Here is a 21,031-nt window from a genome sequence, read left to right on the forward strand (position 1 = left end):
GACATAGCTTGTGAAAGCTGCTGATTGTGGCAAGTTCCCTCCCTGCAGCAGGAGGCTGTATGGAAGGGATTTTCTCTACCGGTTAGTCAAAAGGGGCTACTTAAACTGCATGTTTAACCCAAAGAACTGTGGTGTTGATCATGTGCCAGATACATGGGTGGGTGTTGGCTGGTTAAGCGAGCAGTTCCTTGACACCTGCAAGAATGGCTTTGGATACCTTTTGCTTTTAAGGCTGTTTTCCTTCAGGCTGTGCTGAGCTCAGTTGACTAATGTCCTATGTTGTGGCTGAGGCAAGAGGTTGAACAATTCCCCATCAACTCTGGGCCATTGGGAGCTAAGAAGCCCCAGGAATGCAGAGTCCTTCCTCCTGCCTTGCACTGGAAGTGTCCTCTAGCAGAGTGAATGGGGGGATGAACCTGTCCAATCTCTTCGATCAGCTGCTCAGCATTAGCAGGGACCGGGTGAAGATGTCTTGTCAGTGAGCTGTACCACATGGAGCTCCTGGCCCTGCTTTCTACTTTCCAAGACCCCGAGCTTCAGCCCTGTCAGGTCTGTAACATCAGCAGGCTGTCTCTTCTCCACAGCTTCTCTCTTGCAGAGCCAGTACTCTTCCCAGAGCCTGCAAAACTCTTCTTTATTGTCTTAGCCCAATTTCCTTTGAAACTGCCATATGCTGTGAGTTTTAGGAGGGATTAAAAGCATGAGAAGTCTACACTTAAATCCCATGCAAAGGCAGGGACACGGCAGTTTGAGTGCCTACAGACAAAGAATAGAGAAATCTTTTCCCTACCTTTCTTCTGGGGCAGAGAGAAAGACTAATGCTCTGGCTAAGACTATGAGTGCCTCCTTCAGCAAGAATTTCTCCTAGTCAGAGGAAAAACGAGGGAAATTTCACTTGCTGCTTTGTCACCATATTGGGTGATGCCCTGAGATGCTTCCAACACTTAGTAAGAAATAAATGAGGCCGCATGGAAGATGGTGGACTGCAAGGAAGGACCCAATGCTGCAGAGATGGAGTTGAGCCTCCTGCTGAGTAAACAATTCTTTCTGCACCAGCACTGGGGCTGTCCTGGCCATCAGGGAGATCTTTGCAGGACAGCCAGACAGACAGGTGCTGTCTTCTGAATCAGTGTTGTGGCAGGTGATGGGTTGGGTTTGGGAATTAAACTGCTGATGGCTTTTCAAATTGGGAAAGACAGATTTCAGATGCCCCTGGGGAGTAGGACACACAGTGGACTTGGCCTATTCATAGTTTTTAGAGTAATGCTGAAATCCATAATGTTTCATGGCACCCTTTTCTGGATGGCTCAGTGCTAATGTGTGCTGGTCCTCAGTCCAGATCAGTGATGCTCTGTCTGGCACCAGGAGGTATGTCCTGGGTGGATCAGGATGGGGAGCAATGCCCTCGGGTCAGAATGCCTCCATCTGGGTGAGAAATAAGAGTCTATCTTTAACACCTATATTTCAGCTTCATTGCAAGAAGTGTCTCTACCAGGATGTGGGTATTTCTTACATATGCAAAGAGGCTCTGCGCACAATGCATATGCAGATCAAAATGGGAAGTATTTTCACCTGGAACACCTGATCTTTGATCCTGTAACTTTTACAGCCCTGTGCAGGGGCAGTTGCATCCCAGCATTGGGCTTATGTGTGAGGTAGGCCCTTTCTTCTTCTTTGAAGGGCCACTGTGAGTTTATCCTGCATTTAGAGAGTGCCTGACATCCTTTGTTGTCCTTCAACCACAGCTTACAAAGTGCATTGATGGAGATGGTTCTGAGAAGCAGGATCCAGAGGTCAATTAGTGAATGAGCAGGGATAAGAAAATGGAGGTTGAAAAAGAGTCAAAGATATTTACAGCCTGCGTGGCCTTCCCTCTCCTTGTGCTTTATTTTTAATGGCTTGCTGCTCTTTGTTTAATGAATATGTTGCTGAGTTATTGGAAGCACAAACTGCATCCAAAAGCAGGACACTTGGGGTTTATTATATTCATATAACTCAAAACCAGCCAAATTGATTTTTTTTTTTTTTTTTTTTTTTTTTTTTTTTTTTTTTTTTAAAATCTTCTCCACCTCATCTTTAAATCTTGCTGTGGGTTAGTGGTAGTGACAGGTGTGAGACTGACAGCATTGGAGATGGAGAAACTGTGTTTAGGTAATGACCCAGCTGCGAGCAGTGAGAACACACCTCTCCTCCCTGCCCCATGCTTGCTTTGCCTCTAACGGCCTCCTCTTGTGGCAGATCTGATCCTTGGCTGCCTGCTTGAGATTCTTGTCTTTGCTGCTGCTGCTTTTTGGCTGCTGTAATGCCTTTGGGAAACCGAATGTCTCTTTTCCATCCAGTTACCAGCACAGCATCATGCCAGTATGATCATCTGCTCTCATGTGACCTGAAAGAGGAGGCTGGCAGGCAGGTAGCCTTGGGTGTCTCAGCACAGAGTGCAAACTTGCAGCTCTGCAAAGTTTGGTTGGAACTGGAGCTCCCAGGGTGACTTTGTCTCCCCTCACTGTGGGAGATGAGTAGTCCTGCATTCATGCCAAGCCACTTCACTTTCATCCTGCACAATCAGGTTTCCTGTTGGTCACCTGCGAGGGCAAAGGAAGAGCCCTTGGAGGGTCCTTTGGCTTCTGGGTTTTTGTCTGGTGGAAGACTGGCTGTAGGAGGCATACTCTGGTGTTTTTTCTGGCATGAAAGGCTTTGGAGCACCTGGCTGGTGTCTTGCTCCTGTCCGTGGGTTTTTGGGGAGGGATTGACAGGCAGTGTTTTGCCCTCCTGTGCAGAGTGGGATTCCTTGGCTGCCTATGATCTGCTGGGTGTTTTCACGTAGTAAGTGTTCTTGCTATTGCAGAAGATGGAACGTTGGTGCAGTCCTTGGTATCCCCATCATCTTCCTGAAGCACAGCAACGTGTAAGGTTTGGTGTAGTGCTTTTGTTTTGGTTTTGTTTTTGTTTTTGTTTTTTGATCTTGTTATGAATTCTTATGTTTGGGGGAATTTTGGGTGTCCGCTGCAGGAAGAAGCACGCAAAACAGTTCTGAGTTGTCTTGTTACCTAAGCATCTCTGGGAGAGTTGCCACTGATTGTCAGGCTTGGTTGGGGTAATCTTTTCTGTGAAATGGCAGAGGGATATATTTGGCTTCTTTTGCCCTCTTTAGGGCAGTCTACATAGTCCTGTAGTCAGTTTGCCCTCTCTTGAGGGTATTCACTATGTGCTAGCACAGAGGTGGACATGGTAGCAAAGTGTGGGGCTGTTCTTGGAGCCACACTAGCTGCCTGACCCTGGGAATTCGTCTTGCAGCTACCCCACCTGTCTGGGAGTGTAATGCTAGTGGTCTTCAAAGACTGCTTTGTCCTCACAGGGTGAAAATGGGGTAGAGGAGAAAACCAGGGGGTAGGGAGATAATAACACAGAGAAAGAAAGGACCCCACCCTTAGCATGAAACAGCAGAGGTTTTCGTCTGGGTCCTGGTTAATGAGGGCATTTTGATCTACAATTGTTGACTGCAGAAAGAGCCTGCCTGATAAAGGGGGAAGGGACGTCCTGGGGGAGAGGGTCGCTGAATATGCATGGCCCCGGGTCTCTTTGTTTAGCTGATATCTGACTATATTTATTCTTCTAGATTACACATTCTGACTGCGGAACAAAGGGCTGGCAGGAGCTGCTCTCTTGTGCTTAATAATTTGAGTGAATTTACATTTCAATGCAGCCCTGCGCCACTTCCCACCCCCCATGGAAAGAGCAGAATTTCCCTGTTGTGGGGAGGGGGGGAGCAAAACTCCCACCCCAATGGCCAGGCTGGGAGATTTATTGATATTCCTCTCTGAATTCATTCCTAGAGAATCCAGTATGTGTGTGCGCAAGTGTGTGCCCACCCGCCAGATACAGAGATGTTTTTTTCCCTGCCACCCTACTCCATGACTTGTTCAGATAACGCTGTTTGCCCCACCTCCCTGCTGAGCAGTGTGATTCATCATCAAGTAATTAACCATCAGCAGTACAGAAAGTACCTGGCCTGGCAGAAGTGTGAAAACGTATCTGCACCTAACGGGGACTGGACGGAAGATTTCCACTTTGAGTGACACACAGGGAACTGCAAAGTGACAAAGACAGAGTTAGCCATTGCTAAAACTCCCAAACATACTCTGCTTTTTGTGTAATGTCCTTTGTACTCTACTATGGGCCTGAGGATGCAAAAAATCATTCTCTGAGTCAGAGTGGGGTCCCAGGGGATCCAGAGGTGGCAGTTTCTCACTGGCCTGTTTGACCTGGGTTTGGATCCTTTCCTGTAGCAGTTTCACAGTGAGGCTCATCTCTTGGCTCTGAGAAGTGAATGAAATGAATTTTCCTCTTGCGCTTTTCCTAGCTTATCTACAAGTGTGGTTTCATGTCCCTGAATAGGATCCTGGACCACATTTGCATGAATGTTGTGTTAGCTGCAATGCCACTCTTCCCGAGTCATAGTCCTGGATTTTAATATTAGGACAGTTGCAGTGCCTTTATCCCACACCTTGTCCAACTGATGATGACCTTGCTGGCACACAGACTTTATGCACAGACAGTCCCAGCACTCTAGGCGGGGTTCCAGCCTCCAGTCACTAGTGCTCTGCATCGGCTAATAACAAGAAAAGTTCAATTAAAGCAACAGATCTTGCTTTGCTCTGTGTGCACACAAGTGTGTACCACCTGCTACAGAGGACATCTCTGCTTGTCTTAGGCCCCTTAAAAGATGGTTTGTGAGTTGGGAAGGGACATAACCCATGAGCATAGGACCCTGCTGGGCGGTGTCTGTGTGTCCAGGAGCGGATCGGGTCACACTGTTCACCCATTTACTCCTCTCCTCTCTCATCCCATACGGTCTCACATAGTGCAACATGAGATGGACCCTTTGCTGCCCTCAAGACTGAGGAAGCACCACATGTGAAAGGATCAGCCTCAAGCATGGCCAAGTCAAGCACCTACTGGCTCAGCAGGGACCAGCCTCATCCACTACAGGTGCGTGGCATCCACACTGGCTCTTTGGGCAGCCAGGGTACAGGTACTTCTGTTTTGAGTCTTTCTTGCAGTCTTGTTCCTCCTTGTGATCCTATGACAAGACTTGAGTGCAATGTGGGAGAGATGTGACTTTTTAGGCTGAGCTGCAGAATCTCTCCATGTGCAAGGGAAGCCTGTCTCTAGTCAGCCCCAGATGTGTGCCCAATATGCTTAACACATTTGGTTCAGGCCTGCCTTCCTTCCAACTTGAACTGTAAAGGAACTGGGAACTGGGATTTATGGCCAAGTTTCACCATCTCTATGTACAATGGCATGTTTCAAGCTCTGTGTGTGGATGTGCTTCCTATGTTGATTGGAGCAACAAGGCTGGATTCCTGGTTCCACAGAAAACGGTGTAATGGTGCTGACTTAACAAGTTGCCCTGCTTATAAAGTAAAAGCTCATGTGTGTGTGATGCTGCTGTTCCTTATATTACCCTTTCTAGATATACTTGTTTGGCGTTACAGGATGCAGGATATAATGCTCAAGGAACATGGGTAGGACAAGGATGTTGTACTGGATCCCATAGAAGCACAACAGAGGGGGTTTCTTCCACCATGGAGCTAAAGTCTAAAGGGTGAAAGAGTGGGCAATTGTGAGAAATCCTGTCCAGACATCTGTTGGAATAGATAACTGTTTATTTTAATGGAGAAATGCATACATCTATTTTTTCACTGGTTTTGCACTGTGTGCATGCATAAACGTGGAAACAGATATACATATGTATGTTATATATCACACATATATACACAATCTGTAATATACATGAACACAATACAGCATTAAATCATGTTTTTTATTTCTCTTAATTACCTAATTATATTGATTTTTATATTCTGTACATCTTGGTTTTATCTGAACTTTACAGAAGGTGTCAGCAATACACATCTTGTCACATTCCATTTTCACACTAGCGCTGTTGCTGTATGAACCATTGCTAGAAATAAAACACGACTAGAATAGTCAACCATCTGTCTGGAAAGCACATGCGGTCCCAGATGGCAGTTTCTCTCTCGCTCGCTGGTAGCAAAGTCCTCTGTCTAAGGAACACAGCAGAAACGTGTAACAATTCAGAGGGGATATGTATAATGTGCAGCCCTCCCCCATGCTGGGATCAAGGGCCCCCCAGCAGAGGAAGAGGGAGGGAAACTTTGAGCACTGAGTCTGTTCCTAAGGGAGGCAGGTGTTCACCTCCTGCAGAGCATGGAGATCAGCCTTGAGAGCACTAACTGTCCAGCACCCCTCTCTGCCCCGACCTCTGCATGAATAGGGTTCCTCATCTAGTCTGTGTGCACTGGGTCACCCTTATGTGGAAAGAATGAATATCCCTTTGCAAGGGTCTAGCAGGGAGCAAGTGGAAGAGACTCAGCGGGATCTTGGCAAGTGAAGCTGAGGTGATAAGAAGGTCCATAAACTGTTCTCTCTGGCTTTGCAGGACAGTGCTTAGAGAAACACTAATTCTGTGACTCTGCTGGAGACCTGGGTGTTTGGTCTGCAGACAGCTTGATCAACAACGGACACTTGCAAACCTCAGAGGCTATCAAACCACCATCACAACCTGTGGCTCCAGCTTGCTCCCTCCTTCAGCCAAGGAATTGCTCTATTGCTCAGAGCGATTGCAGTGTGGCATCACTGCTCGCCCTTAGCCTGTGCCACTTGTTAAAGACTGAGAACATGGGAATATGGGTTGTTTTCTGCCAACAGAGGTAAGTGGATGATGAAGCACTTGTAGCTAGCAAAGCATAGGCACTTCTGCTGGCTCCAGCCTCCAAGGGTTGCTTTCACTGATCAAAATGAGCAAAAAAAGAAAGAAAAAAAAAAACCTCAAGGATGTAAAAGCTATCAGAGTTAGTGGGAAACAATTAACTAAAGGAAGAACTAGTGAATATTCCCTTTGTGCTTTTTCCTCATGATTCTTGCTGGTGTCTGGGATCAAGGACTTGGTGAGAATGCAGCTTCATCATCCTTTGGACTCTTCATGCCTTCTTAGGTTTTGAATCTGGCCATCAGGAAGGATAAAGGATAACAACAGGTCTCTATGTAACTAATGAATCGGGAAGAAATCACAAAAGAATTACAGCACTCCATGCTTTTGGGAGAGGCACCCAAAGCCACCTACCTCTTGGTTGCAGCTTTCACTCTAGCCCTCAGAAGAACTGAACAGTGATACTGTGAAATAATGCTGTATTTCCTTGTCTCCTGACCATTTTTTCTTGCAGAAACACCCCCTCCAGTTTTCTAGAATGTCCTTGGAGCCTGCCTCCATGCCCAGAAAAATCTTTGCATCATCTACTGGCTTTTTAACCTTATGAAACCTGTCCCCATGTGTTATTTTTCTGCTGGGAGACTTGTGGATGTGATGTACTGCAGAGGTTGGCCTGACTCCTTTTGTACAGGCAAAACAGCTGTATGGGCTCTGTGGAAACCTTCAGGAGACTGCAGCGTTTCACTTCAAAACCTGTCCTAAGCTGGGGTGTTCTCTGCCTGGAGATGAACCAGGCCTATCTGCCTTACCCCACTTGCCCTGTGCTTCTACAGAAGACTAGCTGCTGGAGCTGTCAGTTCCCAACTATCCCCTTTGCATCCACAGGGTGGAAAGGAAAGATGAGCCACTTCAAGCAAAGGTCCTGCTGAGACTGTGCAAAGAGTCAGGTTGTTTTGGAGGCAGGAGAAAAACAACTGCTCCTTCCTTCCTCTTGGAAATGATTTTGCCTTGGCCCAGCCTTTACAAAATGGAATTAGAAAGCCCTGCTGAGCATTGGGAGCTGGCGGGAGTCATCATCCAGCCAATTCATCATAACAGGAGCTCAGTATCTAATAAGCAGGTAATAAATGCGCTAAGTGTCCACCTTTAACTTGCCTGTGTGCCTCCCCACAGAGGCAGACCCCGGGCTGCAGCTGCTGACGAGGAGACGTCACCATGCCTGATAAGCAGATGATGTCAGGCCTGCTGGAACGATAGCTGTCTGGCTTTTCTCTCCTGGCCACGAGCGTGGCAAGGGAGAGCACAAGCTCTGCAGCATTAGGGGAAGGCAAGGCCAGGGTAGGGGAAAATTGGGTTAGGGTGTAATAGCCTCATCTCATGTGAATCTGCCCTCGAGGTGGTAGGGCCTGTCTGAGTTGTACCTGCCATGGGGCAGGTTGTAAAAGGGAATGTGTAGGGTTTCACTTTGTTATGAAAAGCTTCACTTCTTCAGGTTGAGAGGCTAAAATTGTTATTTTTCCAGTGTTGTCTGAAATGCATGGGGCAACGAAAAAAGGATGCTAGAGGGGCTTAGGAAGCACAAGAACATGTTGAGTAGAGAAGCACAGGCTGATGCTCCCCCTGCTCTGAGAAGACAACTGTGGGGCAGAGTGTGCTTCCAAGAGCACCTGGGCCTAGGCATGGGGTCAGAGAAGCTCAAGGGAAGAGTTTGTGTCCTAGGTAACCTCCCCATCCTGCCTTCCCTGGCCTGTCTCAGTGAGTGGCTGTTCTTGCTGCTTGCTGGTGAACATGGGTGGGGAGAAGTGATCCTGGAGCAGGTGAGAGGTGCCATGCTTTGCTCCCCCACAGAAACAGGCACTCCTTTGACCACAGGGAAATGCAGGTCCCGAACAGCAGCTCATGGGGGACACAGGGACCCGCAAGGGCCTTTTATATATCAGGAAGTGGGGACCAGGTCACCAGCACAATCTCTGGCATGACTGGCACCAACCTTGGCAAGAGGAGAACAAGAGAAGGGCAGGAAAGGAGGACCTATTTACAACATCAAGGTGGGTGGAGCCTGCCAGGACATAAGCTCCGCCGCTACCAGGGAAGGCAGTGCCACAACCTGGGATTGACAGCACCCCATCCCAGCAGGAGCCCCTCTAGCATTGCTGGGGCTGTTCCCATGGGGGCTGCTGCTCTCCCGAGGTTCTGCTGGTCCATGTCTGCCCGGACTCCAAGCAGCTGCCAGTAAGAAGGTCGTTATCACGGGACCTCGCTCAGTAAAGCAGGGAAGCCCGTCCCTATTTGTCACTGAGCGTCAGGGCCTTGGAGGTGAATCAGATGCACTGTATTAATAGATCTAATCATCGCAAGCCTTGGTTGTGCCGTATGTAGCAATCTGTTTCCTGGCTGACAGTGTGCTCACTGCTGGCAGGAGGGAGAGGCGGAGGAAGAAGTATCGCCCGTCTACAGCTCCGCGGGGCAGAACCTTGAAGGTGGCTGAACTGAATTTTATTTCACGTGTTGGGTGGGTAAAAGCCTGGCTTCACAGTAGCTGATGGCAAATCTGCTAACAGGAATAGATCACATCCAGGCAGACTTTGGCTTTTGGTTTTTGGAAAACTTCCTGTGTTTTCAGGACAGGGGTTTCTTTTTTTCTTAGATATACTTGAGAAAGAGGTCTGCTTCTCCCCTTAGCCTGCCAGCACCCTCTTATTTTGCATTTGTCCTTCCTTGCTGGTAGATCTGTGCCACTGTTCGCTGGTGTTTCAGATCAGCCTGGGATCAATAGAGAGCACTCACTAGCATCATATTAATTGACTCTAATGTTTAAAGCCCTTGTGCTATTGATTGTAACAGTAACTTCAGTTGGAATTTGGGAAGCACTTACTTGAAGTCTAAAAAATGAGAAGAAAGCAGAACACTAGGTGATTGGATTGACTTCATTTCCAGCAGATTACACTGTAATAATTGCTTATGTCCAGTTTGCTTTCATTACTCATCTCTCTGATAAAAATACCAGGAATGCCTTCAAATTTCGATCTGCAGGATTACAGGGCCTGCTTGGAGCAAGCACCAGTGTATTGCTGGACAGGAACAATATGAGAGACTTTATCTTAATAACAGGGAGAAGACACCCCCTTGCCCTGCTATTTGCCCCATTTACATCCTTTCCTTAGCTTTCCTTCCTCTTAAAAAAAAAAAAAAAAAAAAAAAAAGGGGGGGGGGGGAGGGGACACAACAAAAATACCAATTACTGACTGAGGGCATGAATTCTTCATTCACCTCCTATAATTCCTTACAAAGCTGAGAAGTAAGTAATGAAATGAGATTTCTTCAAAGAACAAATGCATGAGACAAGACTGCCTGAACCAAAAGTCTAGTGAGATGAGAGCATCGTCAAGGGCCTGATTTCAGGGTAAGGGAAGGACAGAGATGCTCTGGGATGAGGAGAGATGAGAAGGGACAGCTGGAGTTATGGCTGGAGGCTCATCACACATGCTTGCTTTTGCTACCAGCCGGAGGTAACTCTTTCCCTCAGCATCTGCTGAGACTATAGGAGAGTGGTGAGATGGCCTAAGGGGTCAGAGCAGCCTTAGTGTTAACGTGAAGAGTTGTTGGGTTTTCCTGTTGTACAGCCTTCCTCTTGATTGCTCTTTGTGCGGGGCAAAGTATCCTGAGTGCACCAGGGCAGCTGTTCCTGCAGGTTGCAGGGGTACTTTGCCCATTAAACATCTTGGCTTGTTTTGCAGCACTTCTTTCTGTGTACCCCACGTGGGAAAACTGCTGAGGAAACCTTACAGGTGGGTCTGGAGAGCCAGGCTAACCATGAATGTCTTAATTGTGGCAGAACCGGGCTCTTCTTTCAGCATGGCTGCAGGGGTGGACAGCAAGAGGAGGGATGACTTTTCTTCTGGGCCCTCTGTGGAGGGAAGGAAGATGTAAGTTTGCTCAGCAAGGAGGAGAGATAGTATCCCATAGCAAGTTGAAACGCAGTACTCCTCTTCCCTCAGCCACCCGAGTGGGAGGGAGAAGCCAGTGGGCCTAGGCACTCTTTGCAGAGGGGTCCTGCTGGCTCATGGCTCCAGGTTTGCTGGGATCTTGTCACCTTCTTCCACACCATGCTGGGGCTTACTAGGACTTTTGTTGTTTTTAATATGCTGCTTTGAAATAATGCAGCACAAACTGCTCGCAAACTCATTTATTATTTTCTATAAAGGCTCCCCCACCCCCCTTTTTTTCTTGTTTTTTAAGACTCTGTCAAATTGTACTTCTTAAGATTCATGGTGGATCTCTTTCGCCTGACTCTATTACCCAATTTAAATACACAACAGCAAGAGAGGTTGAATGCCACTGTGTTAACACAGTGCTAGAGACCTCTGTGAGGTTGTTTGTTAAAAGCAAATTGTACCTGTTAAGGGGCTGGGAAGGGGAGCACAGCTGCTGTTAACTGCTTTACCAAATTGACTCTGACTCATTCGTTTCAAATGAAAATTGAAATGCTTTTGACTTCTTTTTCTTCTTTTTTTTTTTATCCTTCCAGTGGCAAATTTGCTTTACTTAACGCTAAGTGGGGATCATTTCTTGTGATTACTGAAAAATGCATCATAACTTTTGATTACGCTGCTATTAAGGATGCAGAATGGCAATTGCTGCTGCTCACAGAGAGGGAGAGAGAGGAAATGCTGCTGGAAGAGCTGGTGTAACCCTTTGCTATGCCGAATGCTGCAGCAAAGGTGTCGCTGCTGTAAGTCTGGGGTCACAGGCTCGCGAGGCAGAATCTAGGGGGCAAATTCAGGCTGGAGGAAAGCAAGAATGAACACTGCAGAGGGACAAAGTGTTTTCTCAAACTGCGTGGGAAGGGCTGGCGCCTCACTAAACTATGCCCCCTTCTCTGCAGTTTGCTATTTGCATGGACTAGAAATCATCTCTTTAAATGGAAGCACCTTGGGAAAGCGAGCTGTTGGTTGGAAGAACGGAATATTAACTGCACTGAAGAGGGAGCATCCCTCATAGCAGGACAAAGGACCCAGGTCCCAGATTGTAAAGACCTCTCTGTGGGTTAGAAGTTTATGGCAGAGAGGTCCTGTTTTTATAGCAGGGGGATGAGGAGAAAGGTGCAGACAGCATGGGAGGGAGATGCCTAGGCTCAAAGAGGAAGATGCAGGCAGGAGAGGGATCATGAAGTGCTCAAGCACATTGCTTCCAGTGCTGGGGAAACTGAGGCAGGGAGAAGAAGGCATGTGTGTGGATCGTTTTACATAGCTTTGTATTTTTCATGCAGGGATTTCCTGTGTGTACGGACTCCACTGCCTGCTCTGCCAGGGGGATCATTTGACCTCCCGTGTCCCTGAAGATTCAGAGGCTGAGTAATTGGAGCAGAGGGAGATGAGGTATGTGAAATGCTGTGTGTGGGGACAGGTCGTCCCAGGCTCTGGGGGCAGCTGGGCTCCTGAGCTATGGTAAAGGCCTGAGCTCAAAACAGGTGCCAGAGAAGCTGATGAGAATATTGGAGGGCAAGACCCACTTGGGTGGGGAAAACACTCAAGGCCAATGTAGAGAGCTCCAGCTTAGGAAAGGTGTGATAATGTTTTACCCTTGCTCCTCAGGACTGGTCACACCCAGCACTTGTTGGATTTCTGTCTCACCAAGAGGTGCTCAGCTTGCTTTAATGTCAGAAGATGAGTAAAGTACCCAGGTTTCCCCTTGCTGAGTTTCAGTTCAGTTGTGTGCAGCGGGACTGATGTTGGTGTGCATCTTAGATGTGTAGGGAATCTGGTAGGGTGGGCTACAAACAGTGTGCAAGGATTGTTATGAAGAGGTGCACAGGATTTGAGCAGTTACCTGACTTGGAGTTAAGGAAAGCAGGGAAAATAGTGATTTTGCACTGCTGATAACTTATCAGGGGGCCAGCTTGCAGTGAGGTGGGGAACGCTGGTGAACAACCACTTAGACACTTGCTCCTTTGTGGCTCCTTCCCAAGGGGTCCTGCTTCACTGTTTTTCCTGTCCCTTTTGTAGTTTTCCCAGGGCATTGCCTGCCCTCTGTGGCTGCTTTAGCCCTTGTTCTTCCCTGGTAACTACATTTCCCAGAGTTCCTGTCCTTAAAGGACCAAATTGCTGTAATGGGCTTTGCTGAACTGCCTCAGAATAGACCTGACAAGGACAAGAAATGTTAGAAGGGAGGCTGCACGTAATTAACTATCAAATATAGAAAAGCAACCACAGAGGGCAACATTTGCAACCTGTTTGGAAGATGAGGCTTCCTTAAGGATAAAGAAAACCATTTCTTCTTGCTTTAGTCCTGCTTGTTGCTTTGGGGAATACTGTGGCCAGCTGCAAACAGCTGGCTCTCCTTCCTGCCTTGAAACAGCAGAGTTGGCAAAAGGAGTGAGAGCATCCAGTGAATCAGCTATGGCCCAGGAATTAGCTATGCTGTTCTTGTAAGTGAGCACTGTTCTAGGCTCTCACCAGACTCAGGAAGATGCTTCTGCCCCAGCTATGCTTACCTATAATTCCTTTATAAAACAAGGGCAGTGACTTGCCAGTATCCCAAGGCTGCAAAGGTTAAAGATGTATCAAGGACAGAAATATGAAGAATGATCTTTAGAGATCAGGCTGTAGAGCTAAAAGGAGGAAATGGCACTGGTTGTCTCACTGGTGCTGATAGCTGCTACCTCCATGGAGAACTCTGATTTCTGCTTTGTCTTTTCTCCCTCTCTGTGCACTAAACTGAGCTAGACTGCAAACAGACTTGGTTGGTCTATCCAGTAAAATCTGGTTAAAGGAACAGACCTGCTTAGAAAACACTGGCAGCTGTGTTAATTTGATTTCTTGGCTATAAAGCTCTCAAGGGATTATACCTTTACCAGGTCACTACCAAGCCCATCTCCAGTTGGAGGGGATCTACAATAGTCCTTGCAGCCCACCCACCTGGCACCTCTAACACGGGCAAGTGGGAGATTGGCTTTGTCCTGGGAGGAGAGGGATTCTTGTGGCCAGAGGCCATGTGGTTTGGCAATACACCGAAGGTCACCCAATCTCAGCATTCCCCAAATCTATATATTTTTTACATATATGTGTGTGTGTGTGTGTATATATATATGTGTGTGTATATATGTATATATATGTGTGTGTATATATATATGTGTATATATATATATATGTATATAGCTGGCAGCTGAGATAAAAGGGATATAATGAAAATGTAAACGAAAAACTTTACACCAGGCATGGCCTGACAGAGGGAAGATTGATATCCCATGATGCTTTGTCTTGATGAGACAATGAAAAATAACCACCACGGCAGCTGTGTCAATATCAGACTTGGTAATGCACCACTAGCTGTGGGTTTTTATTTAATCCGCTTTGCTTTAAGATGATAACGGTTGTTACTTTTCAATGCCTGTCTGTCAGCACCCTGGCATTGCAATATTCCTCCGCAGCTTTGCGAGCGGGTTTCATTTATTTTAAAATACCATTTCACACACTGCTGACTTTTAACAGTGTTCCATGTGAGTTTGGGAGATTGAATAGTGACAGAAACAACACTTTTTATGAGAATACAGAATATTAAAAATGGGGCACAATATACAGATGGCAGTTTTCACTACAGCTTGTTTTTTTCTCCCCCAACCTGCTTCTGCTACTCAGCTTCCCACTGAATGCATTTGTAGTAACACCATAAATGTCACTTTCACTGACTGCCTTTTGGCATTTTATTTAAATGGGAATTCGACTCTTGCTGCTGCCACTACTGCGTTGAGCTTGTGTTTTGCAGGAGCGCCACTGCACACAGTCCTCTTGCACCCACTGCATTTTTGATCGACTCAGATCGGGGTGCTAAAATAGCAACCTCAACTGTACTGTATGCACATATGTGTGCATCTTTGGGGGGGAATGGGATGGCCATTGTAAGCCATCCAAATGTGGTTTCCACTTGGTGAAATACTTCTCTTTCTGCTTGGCTTCCCCAAGACTCTCGTCTTGCCAGCAAGATGCAGATCATTTGCTGCTGTAATAGTACCTGGAGGCAAATGATATCTGGAGTTAGTAGCCACTGTTTTTAGCTCCTGTGCCTCTTTTGGCTGCTTTCTGCCTAAAATCTGTCTGTTTGCTTTAGCTTGGCTGCTACGGGGCTGAAGAAGGGGACTGTGTCCCTTCCAAGTTTCCTGGTGCAAACAACACTAAGAGTTTCCTGCATTGGTGACACGGTCACACAGAAAATCCCTCTGTGGGCCTGGCTAGTGCTCCAATAATCATGTTGGTCTCAGGTTTGGTGTATGCAGAACTGTGATGGGTGACAGTCCTCAGCAGTCCTGAGCCCTCTCCTGTCACAAGGCTGGAGGCAACTGTTGTTCTGTGAATGCTTTCTTGGGGGGCTCTATGGTCTGACAAACAGGGAAGGAGATAAACTGAGGACTTGCTTTGATTTGCCTTCCAAAACAATTGTGTGCCAGGGCAGTTGGAGATGTCTAGCTGATGACCTCCCAGACCATCTCTCCACTTGGGAACAGACATTTCTTTGGCTTTTTATTTCCTTAGTGGCCCATGGGGGTGGAGAGTGTCACCGGCTGTTTGTGTTCTGGAGGCTATGAGTCAGTTTGCTGACCAGAAATGTCTCTGCTCTCCCCCTTTCCAGCTGAACACCAGTCTTTGGAGCCATGATTTTGTAAATGGAGGTGGACCTGCTTAGTAACACTTTGCCCAGTGTTGGGCAACATCCTATGAGCACAGTTTGTTAGGCACGGGGATGATTTTGTAAATGGAGGTGGACCTGCTTAGTAACACTTTGCCCAGTGTTGGGCAACATCCTATGAGCACAGTTTGTTAGGCACGGGGAGGAAAAGCTAAAGTAATCGTATCCTTGTGAGACTTGTTCCTGTTCCCACTACCTATAGCCCTATTAATTGTCTACCCTTTTTGATAACTCACTATGCTTTCCAAGCACCGTTGAGGGATCAGATATGCCTCGTTACATCTTCATGGTAGCTTCAGTCATGTGTGTCTCAATAGAACAGTATCTGACCATGGCACTGTCCCAGTGTCCATCCAGGGAGTGTCTCTGCAGTGCTCACTGAGCTGCCCAATGGTCTCTTTTACATGCCTACAGAGCTTGGAGGGGACCTTCTTACACCCTACAGCTGAGGTGAGTGAGGAGAAAAGCACTGAAATAACTTGGCCATGGTCACAAAAAATTAACAGGAAACATAACAAGAGAACTCAGACTTTCATCTTACGAGGTTTTGCCTCTCCCTTATCTTGCTGATGTTGGGAAGTTATTGTGGTGATGAGCAGAGGAGTATGTAACGGGGTGGTAGAAGCCTTTCCTTTAAACCCTGTTCCTTGATTTCTGACTGTTAGTACATTTATCTCATGTGTCTGGAGGGGTAAGTCCTAGATGTCCTCATCATCTTCTGATGCTTCAAGACACCAAAACACTTTGGAAGGCATCTAATTGCCCAGTTCCTCCTGTTCTTCACATACTTTTGGAAATGTCTAGTTCTGTACGCAGCTGGGCTGGAACAGTCTTGCTGAGGTTGTACAAGATGTGAGGAATTGCTGTTGGGGTCTCAGTTTGGGACCCTGGCACAGCAGAGAGATGCTGTCAGTGAAATTTGGCGATTATTCGGTCGGTCACAAATTGAAGCCTAGTGATCTGGTCAGTTTTGTTTAACCAATCACTGATTTGCTCTACAGAGGAGCTAGGTGGGCCCTTTTTCTCTCAAAGCCAAAATTTTGCTCTGAGACTGGAAAAGATGGAATAAAAGGTGAGGAGAGGGAGAGAAGGACAGAAAAATGGTTTTATTTGAAAACAAAAATGTTTATTTTACTTAATGTGGGAAAGAAGATAATTTCAAAAAAATTTTTTTGTGTTTATTTGAAATTTTGAGGGAAGGACAGGTTGCAAGGAAGTATTTTGTTCTGCTTCCTACCCATATATACCCTGTAGAGGACATGGAAGTCACCAAATGCTTCATAAAGACCTTTTGGTGATTTAAAAAATAATAGCTGTAGGATTATTATTTTTCCCTCTGTAAAATCCTTTTGTTTTAACCTGTGTGCTGGACGTTCATTGTACAGATCTGCGGGGATATTATATAAAATATAATGACCTGAAGGAATATTGTTCCCTCCCCCCTGCAATATTTTTGCTGTTACAGATTCTGTTATTGCAGGACTAAGTGCACCTACATGTCTTGAACCCTTCTGGTAGGCTGGAAATTTGTCCTTTTCTTTTCCATTGGGACAAAGCTGCTATTTCTGGCTTGTAAGTTGCAATGGCATCAGACTCACAAGTGGTGATATTTTAATGTACTAAAAGCTGTTTTCCAGAGCAGGCTGAATCTTCTCCCCTCCTGGCCCCGAGGGAGTGCATAGCAGGGGGTGGGAGGAGCAGGATGAGCCATTACTGAGCAGGTTGACTTTTTAAAGAAACTGAGAGCTGTTTGAAAATGCTCCTACATGTGCAATGTTCCAGGCAATCCTGGGAGATGGATGAGCAGGGAGAGTGCAGGTGAGGCAGGCAGAGGCACATGAGAAAATGTTGCTTTCATGTCTCTGTCCTAACAGGAATAATTTCCACATAAATAGCACCTATCTGTTATTTAACACTTGAATCATCAAAGTGTCTATCATGTTGGGGTTCTGCTGTTATAGATGCTCTAGAAATGCAAATCTGCATGAACAGAGAAAAGTGGGGATGGTTTATGACCCCTGTTTTAGGGCAAGGAGATGGTGCAGGTGACTTTCTTAGAGCCCTTACAGCCCCATCATCTATTTACCATCTATCATGACTCTTTCCTGTTGTAAAAAGTTTATCATCTATTTCAGCATGTAGGAGCTTGGTGCACACAAATCTGGTCAATGATCTAGCTGACAAGAGCTAACTTAGGGAAGGAGCAAAACTAAACTTTCCTGCTGGTATCTAACTCAAATTCCTCAGATACAGTTTTGTATATGTTGGCACTGTGTAAGGCAATAGGAATGCTCTGTTTGCATGATCTATCTGGAAGAAGAAGAAGAAGAAGAAGAAAAAAAAAAAGGAGTATACCTTTAACTTGATCCTTTTTGGGCTCTTGGAGCACAATGAGGCAAGGTGGATAACAGCCTTCGTTATAACACTGATGCCAGCTCTGGGTGTTATGACCCTCCTCTAGTATTTCCTAAAAAGATTGCTTTCCTGTCTCTTGGAGGCACAGTGTTTCCACAGTGCAAATGGTTGCCAATGTTAATTCAGCAGTTCCCAGCCTTACCTGGCATAGCTGTGCAAGGGGAGATCGCTGAGCTCCAATATGCCGTGTGCTGTGGATGACATGATCCTCACAGCTCAGCAAGGTGTCTCCTTGATAAGAACAAGCAGAATTGAAATATCAGTGAGCTAATTAATCTGAGATAATGAAAGCAGGTTTCTTAATATCCCCCTCTTGCTACACATCTCATTTGTCCTCTGTGGGCCAGGGCAGTGACACTTCACGTGGAACAAATGGGGAAATGCACTGGGTAAGAGGATGTTGTTAAGGCTGGATGAATTATAGTGATTTGGGGTCATGGGTTACATCTGTGTCTCAGCCATGCACCTAAGGAATGTGCATCTTTCTAGTGACAGGCAGCGTGTTTCACACAGTGTGGAAACCTCCCTCTTAGATCCCAAGGTGGCATCTGGGGAAGCAGAGAGGAGCACTGGACAAAAGGATTTCCTAGGACCAAGCGGAGGTGATGCTGTCATCTCCCAGTCTGAACTCTTTGCATTGGTATGTTCAGCTTAAGTATGGTACTAGGAAGCCAGGGTTACAGCGGCTTCCCTGCGTCTTGCAGATTAACAGGTTGCATACACTGTTTTGTTCTGCTTGTCACGTGAGGGCCATGTTTCATCTTTGAGGATGCATGTTCTCCTTGTAGGAGCTGTAGCAAGCTGTGGAGGGATTTTGTCCCTTTGCCTTATTTCTCCAACTGGAGACAGTTTTTAGTGCAGAACTATTGATATTTGAGTGGAGGGATCAGGATTTCTGAAAGAGGGTCTTGGCTTGCCTTCTTGCCATGACTGCTGGGTCTGTGGGTATAGGACAACCTTGACAAGCTTCATTAGGCATTTCTGGTGCCTGTTTAAATGGACGTGATAAGTATGCCTTCTGCAGCATTCTGGCTGCCCAGTTACTTCTGCCTGTCCATCCCAGTACCTTTGGCATGGGGAGAATAGAGTCCCATATGTTGCTACTTTCCATAAATATTGTCCTAGACTGTTTAGAGGTCCCAAGCCAGATAGTGACAGTTTCAGTTTGGGTGGCAGCAGCAGGGATAGCCAGCAACCCCTGTGCACACAAAAGCTGCCTTCCCCTCCTGCTGGCATGCAGCAGTGCTGATGGACCCCAGTTTTGGGGGGGTTGGTGGGTATTTCAGCTTTCCCTGCTGTTTCACTTCTCTCTCCCAGCAGAATATCTGTTCAGATGCTATGTCAGTTCCTCATTGCTTCCAAGGATTTAGGTTTGTTTCTCCACTAGGTGGGAGGAAGGACCCATTTGAAAAATAAAAGCTTTGCATTCTTAGCCTTATTTTAATGCTGTTGTCTTTGCAGTGTCTGAGCTGGCAGCTAGCTGTCTTTATGCCTGTGTTTTTTGTGTCCTGGGCAGATGGGTGTTGTGGCTTCTCTATTGCACCACCTAACCAAGCCATTTTTTGTTTTGTTCTCTTTACACCGGTAGAAATACCTCATGCATGCAGCTGATCTGCTGTGTGCTACTAGGTATGGGACAGCTGGCTGCTCTGTAAGTTCATCCATACACCCTATTGAGAGACGCTTCTGCCTTCTCTGAGAGAAGATTTCATCCAAAGATCATCAGCAGCAGCCACCATCAGAGACAGCAGAAGGAAGCTGAGTAGGTCCCAGTTGCCTTTGTGTTGACAGCACGGTCTGCTCTATTGCCCTTGATCTCTACTGTGTGGCATTGATGTGGAGTCTTCTCAGAGTGTGAGTAAACTCTGCTTCTTTTAAAGATGATGATGGAACTCTTGTTGGCTGAGTTGGATGCAGAGTTAGGATCTCAGGGCAATAGACTTGAATGCAATTGGCCTCCATTAATTTAGGTGGTGAGGTAGTGCCTGGGGATTGATGGAGCGGTATGTGGGAAAAAAAGTCCCATGTGATTACTCGGAGCTGCATGGGGCCAGCAGGTCGGTTCAGTGCACCCATACAAGGGGTGGATCTAGGATGGGCTGTCATTCCTCTGTGACCTGTTCTGGGATTTCTGTGGCAGGAGATAGCAATTTCATTCCAAACTTAGAGCTGTGATTGCTAGTCTTCCATCTCCCTTCGCTGATGCCCCCCTAATTTTGCTTGGGCTATGTAGACTATAGGTGCCAAGTCCTGTGGGAGTGTGAGAGAGGTGTGAGGGTGAGCACTGAGTGAATTGTGGATGGTCAGAGGGAAATTGGAGGCGTGGGGCTGTTGCTGTGCATGGGTTGTGTTTGCCAGGTGAAAGAAACACAGTAAACTGCAACAGATCCCTAGCCATGAAGGGCTGGCAGACCACCTGTCCCGTACCATCCTCCCACCAGATCCCACTCCTGAACGTCTCGTAACAAACTTCACACTGACCATCACAGCTACAATATGTGAACAAAGACAACAGGGCAGAAAAGGGAAATCTAAGGCCCCTGCAACAGGTCTGAGCCATGCATGCGGGAATAATAGTTTTCTCTGTGGAGCATTAATCAGCCTTGGGAGTTTCGAGCACTTTCCTCTTTTGTTGCAATACTATTACTATTATGAATACTGATATAGAGGCATAGTAACTCTTTCCTGGCAGTTACTGTTTCTGAGGCTATTAAGCTTGCAGATGGACCTGTCTTTGTCCACGTTAGCACCTAATCTTTCACATGACGGTATCTTTACAGCTACACCTATGTGGAGTTTGAGTCAAAATCAGATTCACTTTCTGTTAAAACTGAAGATTTGAAGAATTACACTGTATCAGAGTTGGGAGATTTTTGGTAAGAGGAAGGAGATGTGGATACAAAATGTCAGCATTAAATCTTTGTCAGAGGATCTTAAGAAGGATAATGTCTTGCTATGTTAAAAAAAAACAAAAATAATTTACATGAAACCAAGTGATACACGGTTTTGAATATGCTGAAATCTTCCTTGGGTAATGGGCTACTTGTTCAGATGTTATCTTTTAAGTTCGTTAGCCTTGCTCCACCCTCCCCGTGGTATTTTTATATATATATTATAAGACACTACATGCATTATATTTCTAATCCTATATTTGAAAATATTGGCTAGGACAGTTTTAGTTACCTCTGTATTATCTCTTGC

At 46.3% G+C, this 21,031-nt stretch overlaps 1 long non-coding RNA gene across 3 annotated transcripts; it reads left to right on the top strand.

Moving 5' to 3' along the window:
* The first annotated feature begins 351 nt into the window (after nucleotides 1-351).
* LOC112997356 (uncharacterized) lies at nucleotides 352-19,750 on the top strand. Of its 3 annotated transcripts, none has more exons than XR_010390127.1 (7): nucleotides 352-4,989; nucleotides 6,464-6,734; nucleotides 6,966-7,853; nucleotides 10,471-10,521; nucleotides 11,262-11,465; nucleotides 12,003-12,111; nucleotides 19,419-19,750. It is a non-coding gene; the product is annotated as an uncharacterized LOC112997356 (long non-coding RNA). The 3 variants fall into 3 exon arrangements; XR_003262684.2 differs by having other exon boundaries at nucleotides 7,619-7,853; XR_003262683.2 differs by having other exon boundaries at nucleotides 6,464-7,853.
* Nucleotides 19,751-21,031: the final 1,281 nt, after the last annotated feature.

Source organism: Dromaius novaehollandiae, chromosome 8 (assembly GCF_036370855.1).
Source record: "Dromaius novaehollandiae isolate bDroNov1 chromosome 8, bDroNov1.hap1, whole genome shotgun sequence".
Taxonomy (NCBI): domain Eukaryota; kingdom Metazoa; phylum Chordata; class Aves; order Casuariiformes; family Dromaiidae; genus Dromaius; species Dromaius novaehollandiae.